Source organism: Diceros bicornis, chromosome 10, assembly GCF_020826845.1.
Source record: "Diceros bicornis minor isolate mBicDic1 chromosome 10, mDicBic1.mat.cur, whole genome shotgun sequence".
In the NCBI taxonomy this organism is placed as follows: Eukaryota; Metazoa; Chordata; class Mammalia; order Perissodactyla; family Rhinocerotidae; genus Diceros; species Diceros bicornis.
The window spans coordinates 41,792,730-41,804,796 of NC_080749.1; the positions used below are offsets into that span (position 1 = coordinate 41,792,730).

The following is a 12,067-nucleotide window of genomic DNA, read 5'->3' on the forward strand; positions in this document are numbered from 1 at the left end:
ATAGCTTAAACAAGATAAAAATTTATTTCTCTTGTTAACAGTTTAGAGGTAGGTGGTACAGGGCCTCGGTGACTTCAAAGTGTCGTCAGAGGACCAGGCTCCTCCCTTGGTGCTCACCATCTGTATTAGTTGCTTAGGGCTGCTGGAACGAATCACCACAAACTTGATGGCTTAAAACAACAGAAATTTATTCTCTCACAGTTCTGGAGGCCAGAAGTCAGAAATCAAGGTATCAGCAGAGCTGCACACCCTCCAGAGGCTCTGGGGAGAATCTGATCCTTGCCTCTTCCAGCGTCTGGTGGCTCCATGTGTTCCTTGGTTTGCAGCTGCATCACTCCAATCTCTGTCTTCACATGGCCTTTTCTGTGTATAGTGATCTAATCTCTCCTGACCTCTCTTTTATAAGGATACTTGTGATGGCATTTTGGGCCTACCTGGATAATCCACGTTGACTCCTTCGTCTCAAAATCCTTAGCTTAATCACATCCACACGAACCGCTTTTCCAAATAAAGAACATTTACAGATTCCAGGGATTAGGTCGTGGACATATTTTTGGGAGCCATTATCAGCCTACCACACCCTCCTACCACAAAGTCACCTCCTGGTCCACTGTGATTGTTACAGCACCAGCTAGCATGTCAGCATTTCCTGCCAGAAGGAGGAAAGAGAGAAGAGCAAAAAGGAGCCTCTCCCAACTGGGTTGGCTCTCTGTAAACAGTCTTCCTTGAAATCCCACCCAACATTTGCTTTCTTCCCTGTGGCTGCCTTTACCTGGCTGCCAAGGAGGCTGGAAAATGCAGTCTGCTATTTATTTAATACCCTGTGCTGCTAAAGTATAATTTTCAAACGGGCGAAAATATGACATGTAAATACAAAAGGTCATATGTCAAGAATTTTATTTAGCTCATTAATTAAGGAGGGAACGAGTAAGATGTTAAGATCAATTCAAATGAGAATTTGGATTATAGAGATTTATATTCTCTGCCAGACAAAATTCATTTGCATCGCTATGGACAGGAATCGTTTGCATAGCTATCAGTTTTTTGCAATTTGCAGAGCTGTAAAATAGTCCAGTTGATAGAAAGACATTCAAGAGTGTACACCTATAGAATGTGATAGTCCGGGAGAGACTGCTTTACATAAACAACCCCTAGCACCCTACTGAAGGGACAGCCTATAATCTCTCTTGTGTGTTTCCAAGTATGGAGTACTTTTTAAAATAGTGACCAGTTAAAAACTGGGGCTCTCTTACCAAGGTGGAAGGGGATTGTAGTTGCTGGGGCTGGCCTCTGGCCATTTCTGCCTCTCAGTGGGTCAGAGATATTTGCCCAGGACAGAGGCTTCCTACAGCTGGAGTGATAACTCCACTGTACAGATGGACACCCTAAGTCGGGCCCCCTTTTTTTAGTTAAAACATTTTTTTCACTTATTTTTTTTACATAGAATAAAATTCCCTTTTTGTTGTACAGAATCTCTGAGCTTTGACAAATGCAGAGAGTGTGAAACCACCACCACAATCAAGTACAGAACAGTTGCTTCACCCCCAAATATTCCCTCATCCTGCTCAGCCCCAAATAGTCAGCCCCAGCTGCCTTGCAATCATTGATCTGTTCTCCAAGCCTATAGTTTACCTTTTCCAGAATGTCATGTAAATGGAGTCATACAGTATATATAGCCTTTTGAGTCTGGCTTCTTTCACTAAGCATAATACATTTGAAATTCATCCATGTTGTAGGGGGTATCAATACTTCTTTACTTTTTTGTGTGTGTGTGAAGATCAGCCCTGAGCTAACATCTGATGCCAATCCTCCTCTTTTTTTCTAAGGAAGCTTGGCCCTGAGCTAACATCTGTGCCCATCTTCCTCTACTTTATACGGGACGCCACCACAGCATGGCTTGACAAGCAGTGCATCGGTGTGCGCCTGGGATCCGAACTGGTGAACCCTGGGCTGCCGCAGCGGAGCACGTGCACTTAACTGCTTGCACCACTGGGCCGGCCCCCTCTGTACTTTTTATTGCTGAATATTATTCCATTGTGTGGATATACCATGGTTTATTCATTCACCAGTTGAAGGATATTTGAGTAGCTTCCAGTTTTTGGTGATTATGAATAAAATTGCTATAAATATGTGCACACAGGTTTTTTGGGTCAATACATGTTTTCATTTCTCTTGGGTCAATACCTAGTTGTAGAGTTGCTTGGTCATATGCTGTGTTTAATTTTATATGAAAATGCCACCTGTTTTCCAAAGTGGTTGTACCATTTTGCTTTCCCATGAGCAATGTAGGAGAGTTCCTGTTGATCTGCATCCTCACTAGCACTTTTTAATCAGTTTTTTTTTTTTTTTTTTAATTTTATCCGTTCTACTAAGTGTGTCGTGGTCATTCATTCATGTCCGAACTGGGCTTTCTTAATGGTCTCGGTGCAACCTAGTCAGGTTGTAACTAACATCCATGGGTAATCTTTTGACCTAATCTGATTAATCCTCTTATCCAGAGCAACAGTTCTTACAGATATTTCTCTGTAGAAACTGTTGGATTCTGCATCTCTCTCACCTTTTCTTGTCCTTGATCTTGGCCTCTTGAGCACAGGTAGAAGGATGAGCTTTATGTGGATGTGACAGGATGAGTACTGTTGCCAGTGAGTGAGAGGATGGAGCTGAGGAAAGTTTCAGGTGTTTCCTTCTGATGGCCATTATCTTTGTGATGTAGGAGCTGAGCGTTCCTGCATAGGGTGAGGGTGGGGTGTGCACGTGTGTGCAGCAGACGTTTGAGGAGGATGGGGAAGTCTTGACCTGGCCACTGTGGAGAATGGGGAGAGAGCTGATGAGTGAGACCCAGGACTGCTCTTCTCCTGCCCTCTCTGGGATGGGTAGGGGGGGTCATGGAGCACCTGCCCAAAGGTGGGAACCTCTGGATGGACTAGGACCCACGCTTTTCCCTCCCACCCCTTCCCTTCCTCCCAAATCTCCTGCCCTTGACAGAAAGAATGAATGAGGTTAAAATAGGATTCCATAGTAGCCACTATACCAAATGAATATTTGAAAAGTATCTCCAAGTCAGGAAGTTCCTTAGAAATTATTAATTTATAGTGAATAAGTATAATTCATTTAAAAAGCAGGAACAAACTTTTTTATTGTTGAAATTAATAAATATCTGTGCACCTACTAAGTACGCAGAACTGTAAGGGAGCCAACAAGAGGCAAGGTTCTCTTCCTCAAGCTGCCTTTATTCTGTGTAGGAATGGGAAGAGTAAAGCACCCTCTCCCCGAGCTCTGTGCACTCCTCTGGGAGCGATGCCACTCCCACCTCAGCCTCAGGCCCAGCTAGGTCCTGCCTCTTCCCCTCAGTGCTGCTCTCCTCCCCAAGTCAGTTACCATTGGCCGTGGGCGGCTGTGTTTCTGTCTCATCTTCCTACTTGATTGTAAGCTGCTTCAGGGCATGGGCAAGGTCTTGTATAGCTACACCGGACAGGCTAACCCAGTGGTTTTCAAACTGGAGCGTGTGTCAGAATCACTTGGTGGTCTGGACTGGGGTTGAGAATTTGCATTTCTAACAAGATCCCCGGTGATGCTGTTGCTGCTGGTCTAGGGACCACAGTTTGAGCAGGACTGGTTTGAAGCCACAGAGAAAGTAAGTTCTCAAGGACCCTGCCTCCCTTTTTTTGGACTCAGTTAACTTCATCATGCAGTGTAGGGGTCATTTCCTGCAAGTGTGAATAACTGGAGAGCCCCTTCCCTAGTTCCTTAGAGAAACTCTGAAATGACCATTCCAGGAAAGACTCAGATCGTTCTTCCAAGGACATCTTAAAACCAAGGTTTGTGGTTATTCATTTATTTGTGACAGTTTGGTTAATGATTCTTACCGGCATAACAAAACCAACTTCAGGTATTAGATTCTTTATGGTTAATTATAATTACTACCAGTAGTTAGAGGAGGTGAGGGCTACAGATTTTATCCCTAGAAACTCACTCAGATGTGAGTGAAAACAAAGCTCAGACTAAGTTCTGCCCATATGTGCAGAAATTTATTAGCAGGTTGCCACAACACAGCCGGATAACTAGTTTTATGTCCCTAGTAAACTTCCAGCTCTGTCCTTTTATTTATTTTTTAAAAATTTTATTTGTTTATTTTTCCCCCAAAGCCCCAGTAGATAGTTGTATGTCATAGCTGCACATCCTTCCAGTTGCTGTATGTGGGACACAGCCTCAGCATGGCCGGAGAAGCGGTGCATCGGTGCACGCCCGGGATCCGAACCCGGGCCGCCAGCAGCAGAGCGCGAGCACTTAACTGCTAAGCCACGGGGCAGGCCCTCTCAGTTCTGTAGGTTAGAAACCCAGACACAGCATGGCACAGCTGGTTCTTTGCTCTGGGTTTCACAAGGCTGAGCTGAAGATGTTGGCAGGGCTGCATTCGTTATGGAGGCTCAGGGTATGAAACATTCCCAGGCTCGTTCAGGTTGGCAGAATTCAGTGCTATATGATTGAGGTCTCCCTTTCCTTGCTGGCTCTTGGCTGGGGATTATTCTCGACTTCTAGAGGCTGTCCGCATTCCTTTGCTCGTAGCCCCCTTCCTCCATGTTCAAAGCTAGCAACATGTCAAGTCCAGAAGGGTCAAATCCTTCTTATGCTTTGAGTCTTTCTGACTGCCTCTCCCCTTCTGCCTCATCTCGTCTCTCTCTTGACTCTTCAGTCTTCCTCTCCTGCTTTTAAGGGTTTGTGTGATTATATTGTGCCCACCCAATAATCCAGGATAATTTCCCTATTTTAAGGTCAGCTGATGAGTAATTAAGAATTATATATTTTTATTTTGGTGAGGAAGATTAGCCCTGAGCTAACATCCATGCCCATCTTCCTCTATTTTGTGTATGGGATGCTGCCACAGCATGACTTGATGAGCAGTGCATAGGTCTGCGCCCAGGATCCGAACGTGCGAACCCTGGGCCACTGAAGTGGAGTATGCAAACTTAACCACTATACCACTGGGCAGGCCCAAGAATTATCTTAATCCCATCTGCAGAGTCTCTTCACAGTGGTACCCAGATTGTGTTTGATTCATTAACCAGAGGACAAGAATCTTGGAGTGACATCTTTAGTGTTCTGCCTACCACAGACAGAATTCGGTTTGCCTTCTGTTCTGCATCAGGGGCCTGATAATTCCCTAGAATCAGCAGCTGGACATGGGGCATTTACTTATGAAGCCTAGAGCACCTTTCTGAGGACCTGCTAGATTGTTATAGCTGGGTCATACGAGGGCCAGAGTGCTTCTGTGATATTTCTAGTCAATCCTCTTACCTCAAATATCATGAACTTCACCACTGAAAATAAGAATCCAACAACTGTAATATTAATGAACAAAGTCAGTAATTTAGCCAGTGTGAAAGTCCATTTGTAACCTCAAGGGTGTTGGTTGGTGATAAGGATGGCTGGCTCACCGACTTGCGGTGGCCTGTTTTGAGTGTGACCTTTTGATTAAAAGCTGGTTAACTACTGGAGTCTGTATTCCAGATTGAGACAACTAATTAATTGCCTTTAGGTGGTAGATTAAAGTCAACGGACATACATGTAATCACACTGTTTATGTTGAAGTGTTTTGAAATAAAATTCAGACAATGTAATAGACTCCTGTCCCCTCAACTAGATCCTCAGGAGAGTACGGTCACGTCTTGTTCTCACCTTGTGTGCCTGGCACACAGTGGACGTGTGACAGATACTTGTTGAGTAAATTGATAAAGTGAATTAATGCCTTTCCATGCCTTAATATATAAAAACAATTACATACAGTATAGGAACAGTATGACAGACCAAACTGCATTAGAAGCAAGGAGAAACATTCCTCAGGTTATTTTGTTGAACTAGGAGTTTATTGTACTCATAGTGCTGTAAACTCGCATACTGCAAACTGAGACTTGAAGATCTTTGTCAACATTTGTTTTAATGATGCCTGTTGAAAGGAGCATGGCTCCATTTTGATACACTGTTTTCCCACTAGATTTAAGCGCCTTAATGGTAATGTACATTTACATTTGCACAGTGCCTTGTGCATTGCACAAATGAATAAAGGCTGTTCACCCTTCTCAATGCTCTCAAAAAAATAAGGTATTTGCAATAAGAAAAAGGAGGCTTATTCAAAATAGTGTCCAGTAACTTTCCTATTTCATTCACCATCAGCAGGTGACCCATTTTTTTCCCTCTCGCCTTCTGTTTTTTCTTCCCTAGAATTGCCGCCTGAATTTCCACAGACCTCACCTGACTTTGGGTATGGATGAGGTCACCTTGGTAGTAATAACTCAGATTGCTCTGACTTGCTACCCTCCTCTCCTTACACAAGGCGCACCAGGCCCTTGTAAAAGTGTTTCTGGAAATTTCTGGAAGTCCCCCGGCAGGTATGTCACATGTGCTCATGACCGGGGAAGCTCTGGCTTCTGGGGCATCTGGTGCCCTTCTCTCCTGGAGCCATGCACCACGTCAGCTCCCAGTACCCAGGTCTGTGGGTCAGGGGAACCTAGTGCTGCCTTTTGTCGTTCCCTGGGGTAGAGCTATCCGTAGCAGCATGTTAGGTTTTTATTTACAGCTTCTCCCCTTCTTCTCATAGGAAAAATCCACGTGATGGATAAAACACTGTGCTGGAAATTGCACCCCCCCGCCCCCCCCAGGTTGAGGCATTCTTACTGCGTCAGTTCGTCATCTGGCTCCTTCTTCCCTCAAAGTGAATCCTCCCAAGAGGCTCTCACTCCTCATCGATTGGGTGGTGGGCAGTCCCACTGGTTCATCCACCCCACCTCAACTCGGCAAGGGACACAGCGAGCAGGCAGTCAGCCCAGGTTCCTGTCACAGAGAGCTTCCTTAAGGCCAAGTCTTCTCCATTCTCAGTCCCAAATTGTATGTCTCCTCCTTTTTTCTCTCCCTCTAACACTGTGTTTTGGGGTACAGGAGGGAGAAGGGCCAGACTTTGGAAGTCTGGGTATCATGCTTTTTAAAAATCCAAGACTGAGATGTGATCGTTTACCATTTGGAAATGGCTATTTGGTGACATTTACTTTAGTAATAAAGGTCTCCCTCCACCCCCACCCCCCCCAACCCTCTTACTCATCTCCTTTTGATTTTTCTCATCTTGTTATGAGCATTTCCCAATGTGAAATACAAACCTAGACCAGGTAAAATTGACAGGAACCTTTACTGTGCAAGTTCAAGATGCTAAAAAAAATCTCTAAAATGATTGATAACACAAAGTGTCACTTTTTGTAGTCTCCAGATGTTGTGAAAAATGTAAGATCTGCTTTAAATGCAATGAGTAACCTCAGGTGTTCTGCGTCCCAAATATTACTTTTATATATATATAATTATTTTTAACTGAAACACTTAGAAATGAAAAGTAACCCCTGCCCTTCTCTCTTTCACTGCCTAGAGATAAAGCCCAGTTTGGTTTATTTCTGCCGTCCCTTTTTAAAAAATATTCCTTATACGGCAGTTTCTAAGCAGCAAAATAGTCAGCTGTGTGATTAAAATGTCAAAAAGAGTAGGAAAACTGGCCGCTGGGGAAAGTCTATTTGAAGATTTACATAAAGGCAGAAGACTGACTGGGGAGGGCTGTGCTCAAGGTTGCAGACTGATTGCCACTCTCCTCCCAGCCCGACACAGGCCCTTCTGTACATGAAAGGAGCTGGCAGGAGCTCTTCTGCAAGCCGCATTCGGAGTACCTGCAGGTTTATGGCTGTTGAACCTCTTTTGGGCATGTTTTGTGTTTCTCTTCATCTTAAGAGCCCTTTATCTTTAACTTGGAGAGCCCCCTTCCCCTGTATCTCATAGTAGAGGGTGGGAGGTGGGGGAATTGAGATGAGGAAACGGATCCAGGGTTGCAATGAAGTGGGTTTAATTTATAATCAAGGACAATCCCCGTTGACCCTTAAACCTTGTTAACTGGGGAAGTTGGTGCTCCAACCACACGGCCCTAGATCCTGCTTAGACCTGACAGGAGAAGGGTAGTCTTCCTTAGAGGCCCCGCCGTGGTGGTCTGTGCTCTGCATACTTGATACCCTTGCTACCAAAGTAAGGCTCATGGTCCCCGTGGTCCCAGCCTCACCTTGCAACAACATCAGAATCTGCATTTTAACAAGACCTCCCAGAGGATCCCTCTGTCCAGTAAAGCTTGAAAAGTGCTTTATACCAATCCCATGGATCAGCTCCCTGGGAGTGATGGGGCAGCTCTGACAGGGAAACATGTTGGCTTCTAGATGATCTGATTTTCAAGCTAATACCTGACAATCTTGTCTTGTTTTTAAGAGCCTCTTGCGTTAAAACATAGCTAGTAGCCAGGATACTATGCTTTCTGGGTAATTATTATGTAGTACTACATTCTGGTTAATTTGGGGGGATTAAGTTGACAGCACTTGGTTTAACAAAGAGGGGGAAATTATTTTACTTTAAGGTAGTCTGTGCTGGGGAATGTTGAACATTTCATTTTCAATGAACAAATGAACAAAAAGCTGTGTGTAGAAAGGTGCTGGGCCTCGTTTTCCCCTGAGTAAGGGGATCTTGGGGAGATGGATTTTTCAGTTTTGGTCTCTGGTGATGAGGAATATGGCCAATTCATTTGAGGGGAGTTATTCATTTCAATGGCATAGAAATCAGTGTCATTGTGGTTTCATAGATGGCAGTTTAAGTGTAAGATCACTTAAACTGTATTACAGTGGCTCCTAACTGGTGTGGCCTCTACTTGTCCTCATTCTGCAATCTGCTCAGCTGACCACCTCACGGACCCTGAATCTCCCTTGTTCTAGTAGCCCCTTGTGTAGTGGAAGCAATAGCTCCTGTCTTTCTCGAGGGAGTTCCTCTTGTTTTCTCTCATTCCTCAGAGTTTCTTTTTTAACCTGTTTTGGTCACTGTCAGGGTAGGGTCTTTCCTTGACTGTCTGATGATCCTAGTTTGTATATAAGTACGAGGTGCTAAAAAGCTGATTGAGAGGGTTAGGTGTCTGTGGAGGGCAGGCTTTGTGGTAGCGTGATTGGCCGTGGATCTGCCATTTGGGGGGCGGCGTGTCTCCAGCTGTGATTATTTATAGTCTTTTCTCTTGGTGAGTGTCCCCGGAGAGAGCAAGCTGGCAAACTTGCTGTCAGCCTTCTCAGAGCCAAGTGGGGAGATACGTCTGGGGCCCACCAGTCTGCGTGTAGAATTTTTCTTAATCCCAGTTTTTGAGCATAGCACTCAAGAGTTTAGCTCTCAAATCTCCGTGGTGTTGGAATTCAGCCTTTCCAGAGAAAAACTCCACCCCCAGGATGAAGGAGGGAATGCTCCCCGGCTTGGGAAGGGGTCCTGGTGACCTAACTCTCCCTTAAATAAATTTCAACTCTTCTTCCGGTCCCGCTTGCGTCCCTGCCTTCAAAGGCATCTGGCGTCTCTAAGGCTGTGTGGCCGGGTCTGAGCCCCCGCCCCCCAAGCACTAACTTTTTCTAGTCTGCTCAATCCCCTGTTCCTTGGCAATCTGTTTCCCGCTTTCAGGAGTTTGGTGGCTTGCCTTTCGTTGTCTCCTTTCCCCGTTGGTCTCTCCTAAACCCCTTTACTGCAGCTGTAATGGTGTTTTGAAAGGGAGTGAAGGCAAAGGAGAGTTCATCTGCTACGTTTAATGGAAAGAGTGCAAACACTCTCTAATGAGGGATTGAGAGGAGGGAAGAATAAAACCTCTATAGTTATACGTTTATCTTGTTTTATAGCGTTTGAGGTTCAGGTGTTTGTGAAAAGCAATTTAAATAAGGATCATGTTGGAGAGCAGTTGTTTATATTCACTTCCTAATATTTCAACTCCCAGTAAAAGTGAGGGGAGATCAGAGACAAGAGAGCATGAATAAAAGATTTGTTGACTACACAGCCGAAGTCCATGGATGATTGGGTGGTAGAAGGTTCCATTGTCCTAGCCTTTTCTAGAATTGCACATTTAGTGTAGATTTCCTGGTTTTATAAGAGCTGAGTGGTGGTTTAGTACATGGGCTTCAAACCTGCACAGAGCACAAAACTGTTTGAATTCTTGCTTTGCCGTGTGCATGCCATGAGCAAATTGTTTAACTGATTTGAGCCTCAGTTTCCTGACCTAAAAATGGGGGAAATAGTGCTTTTCTCCAAAAGTTATTAGAATTGAATGAATTAGTGTAAGTGCTTAGCTTTGGGTAGCCAGTGAATCCATGTTTTATTTACTTGGTTATGTGCTATGTCTCTTTCGTATCTAGCATCGCTGCTCACCGTGCCAGGCACTGTGCTAAGCCTGGGAACCAGATCCGCCTGGTCTTTGCTCTCATGGATTTTTCCCTTGCAGCAGGAGGCTCACTTGTTCATCTGTTAGCTCTGGGACATATGGAGGCCCAAGTTGGGGAGGGAGGGTGACCGTGTTTGAACTTAGGTCTGCCCAACTCCAGAGGCTCTGCTCCTAACACCCTCACTAAGGACAGTGTTGAGTATTTCTTATAGTGAGCGGTCAGCCTCTAAACAGAACACAGTTAACAGACAAATGGATGGGCATGACTGCTTTCTGAAGGCTCTGGGTGATGTTGGGGTTCGGTGTTCTAACCATTCGTAAAAACCTTGCACATCATGTGAAACAGCCCACATTTTACGAGAGTACTTACTATTAGAGAATATTTTTGAAGGATGCATGGGGTAGGTAGCTTGGAGCCTGGAAATTGATCTCTTTAGTTTTGCTGTTACTGTATCCTGAAGAGTTAGGTGAATGGAAACTTACAGGTGTCTCTTGAGCAGCCTCATGGTGGCTGGTTTGGGCAATGCAAGTCATTGGACAATAAAAATAAAAAGGGCTTTACCTCCCCTAAGTCCTTTAAATGGAAGAGAGCAGATGATGGGGAAAAAAAATGCCCACAATCTGTTTCACCATAGGGAGTAAGTAGGGAATCAAAAGTGTAGAAAGGTTCTTCTATTTCTCCTGGTTCCATTTCTACCTGCTCTGTTGGGACCTTTCTTCCTAGTTTCTGGCTCCTCCACAGCAACTATTTTCATTTCCCCTCTCCCCCTCTGTCTTTCCGCCTGTGCATATTTCTATATGGATACACAAATGTTTTAGATAAAATATGAATCGTACTTTGTGTACTATTCTAGAGCCTACATTTTCCACTTATATACTCCCTTCCCCTCCCATAACCATTCCATTTTAACCTTTAAAAAATTCCCTTTCTGACACCATTAAATAAATTATGAAGACAGCCATATGATTAAATACTACATTAGCCATTTAAAAACCGTAGTTTCTAAAGTTTGAAATAATATCCCTATTTGTCAAGTACTGTAAGCTTCTTTGATAACGTAGCCTGTTTTAGGAGGTAGTCCATTATAGCTGGCTGGGAATTGGATTATTTTTATAGTAGTGTAGATGCTTTTGCAGGAAACCTTTAGATGGCAGCATCTCGCACCATAAACCATACTCTGAATTGAAGTGCTCAGATGTGTAAGGTGTCTGACATAGAAGGATGCTCAGAATCCTCCTGACTCAGTGTGTGGTGACTGAGCTGAGGCCCTGAGAGGGTCAGGGCCATGGCTCAGGGCAGAGCAGGAGGGAGAGCTGTGGATCCCTATCTGGCACTCTTCTTACCACCCTTTCTCTTACTGATGGGAAAGGTTTCCTGTCTCTGTGGCCTTGTTAAAAGCACCCTTTAGGTATAAGGCAACCAAGGAAAATGAGAATCAAGTGGATGATTCTGGACCAAAATGTAATGTGATGTTTGAAAGGAACACACAGAATAGGCAGTATATATATTTTTAAAGCCATTATATTTAGATATGATTGACATACCATACAATTCACCGACTTAAAGTGTAGAGTACAGCAGTTTTTAGTATATTCACAAAGTTGTGCAGCTATCACCACAACCTAATTTTAGAACATTTTTAATCACCCCTAAAAGAAGTCTCATACCCCTTAGCTATCACTCCACAAGCCTGCATATCCCCTAGCCCCTGGTAACTGTTCATACTTTGTTTCTGTAAATTTGCCTGTTCTGGACATTTCATATGAATGGAATCATATGATATGTAGTCTTTGGGGACTGGCTTCTTTCACTTAGCATAA

General features: G+C 44.1%; 1 protein-coding gene across 11 annotated transcripts in view; it reads left to right on the forward strand.

Moving 5' to 3' along the window:
- Window positions 1–12,067, forward strand: part of TANC1 (tetratricopeptide repeat, ankyrin repeat and coiled-coil containing 1) — a 230,894-nt gene that overhangs the window by 126,528 nt on the left and 92,299 nt on the right. The gene's annotated exons all lie outside the window — the stretch shown is intronic.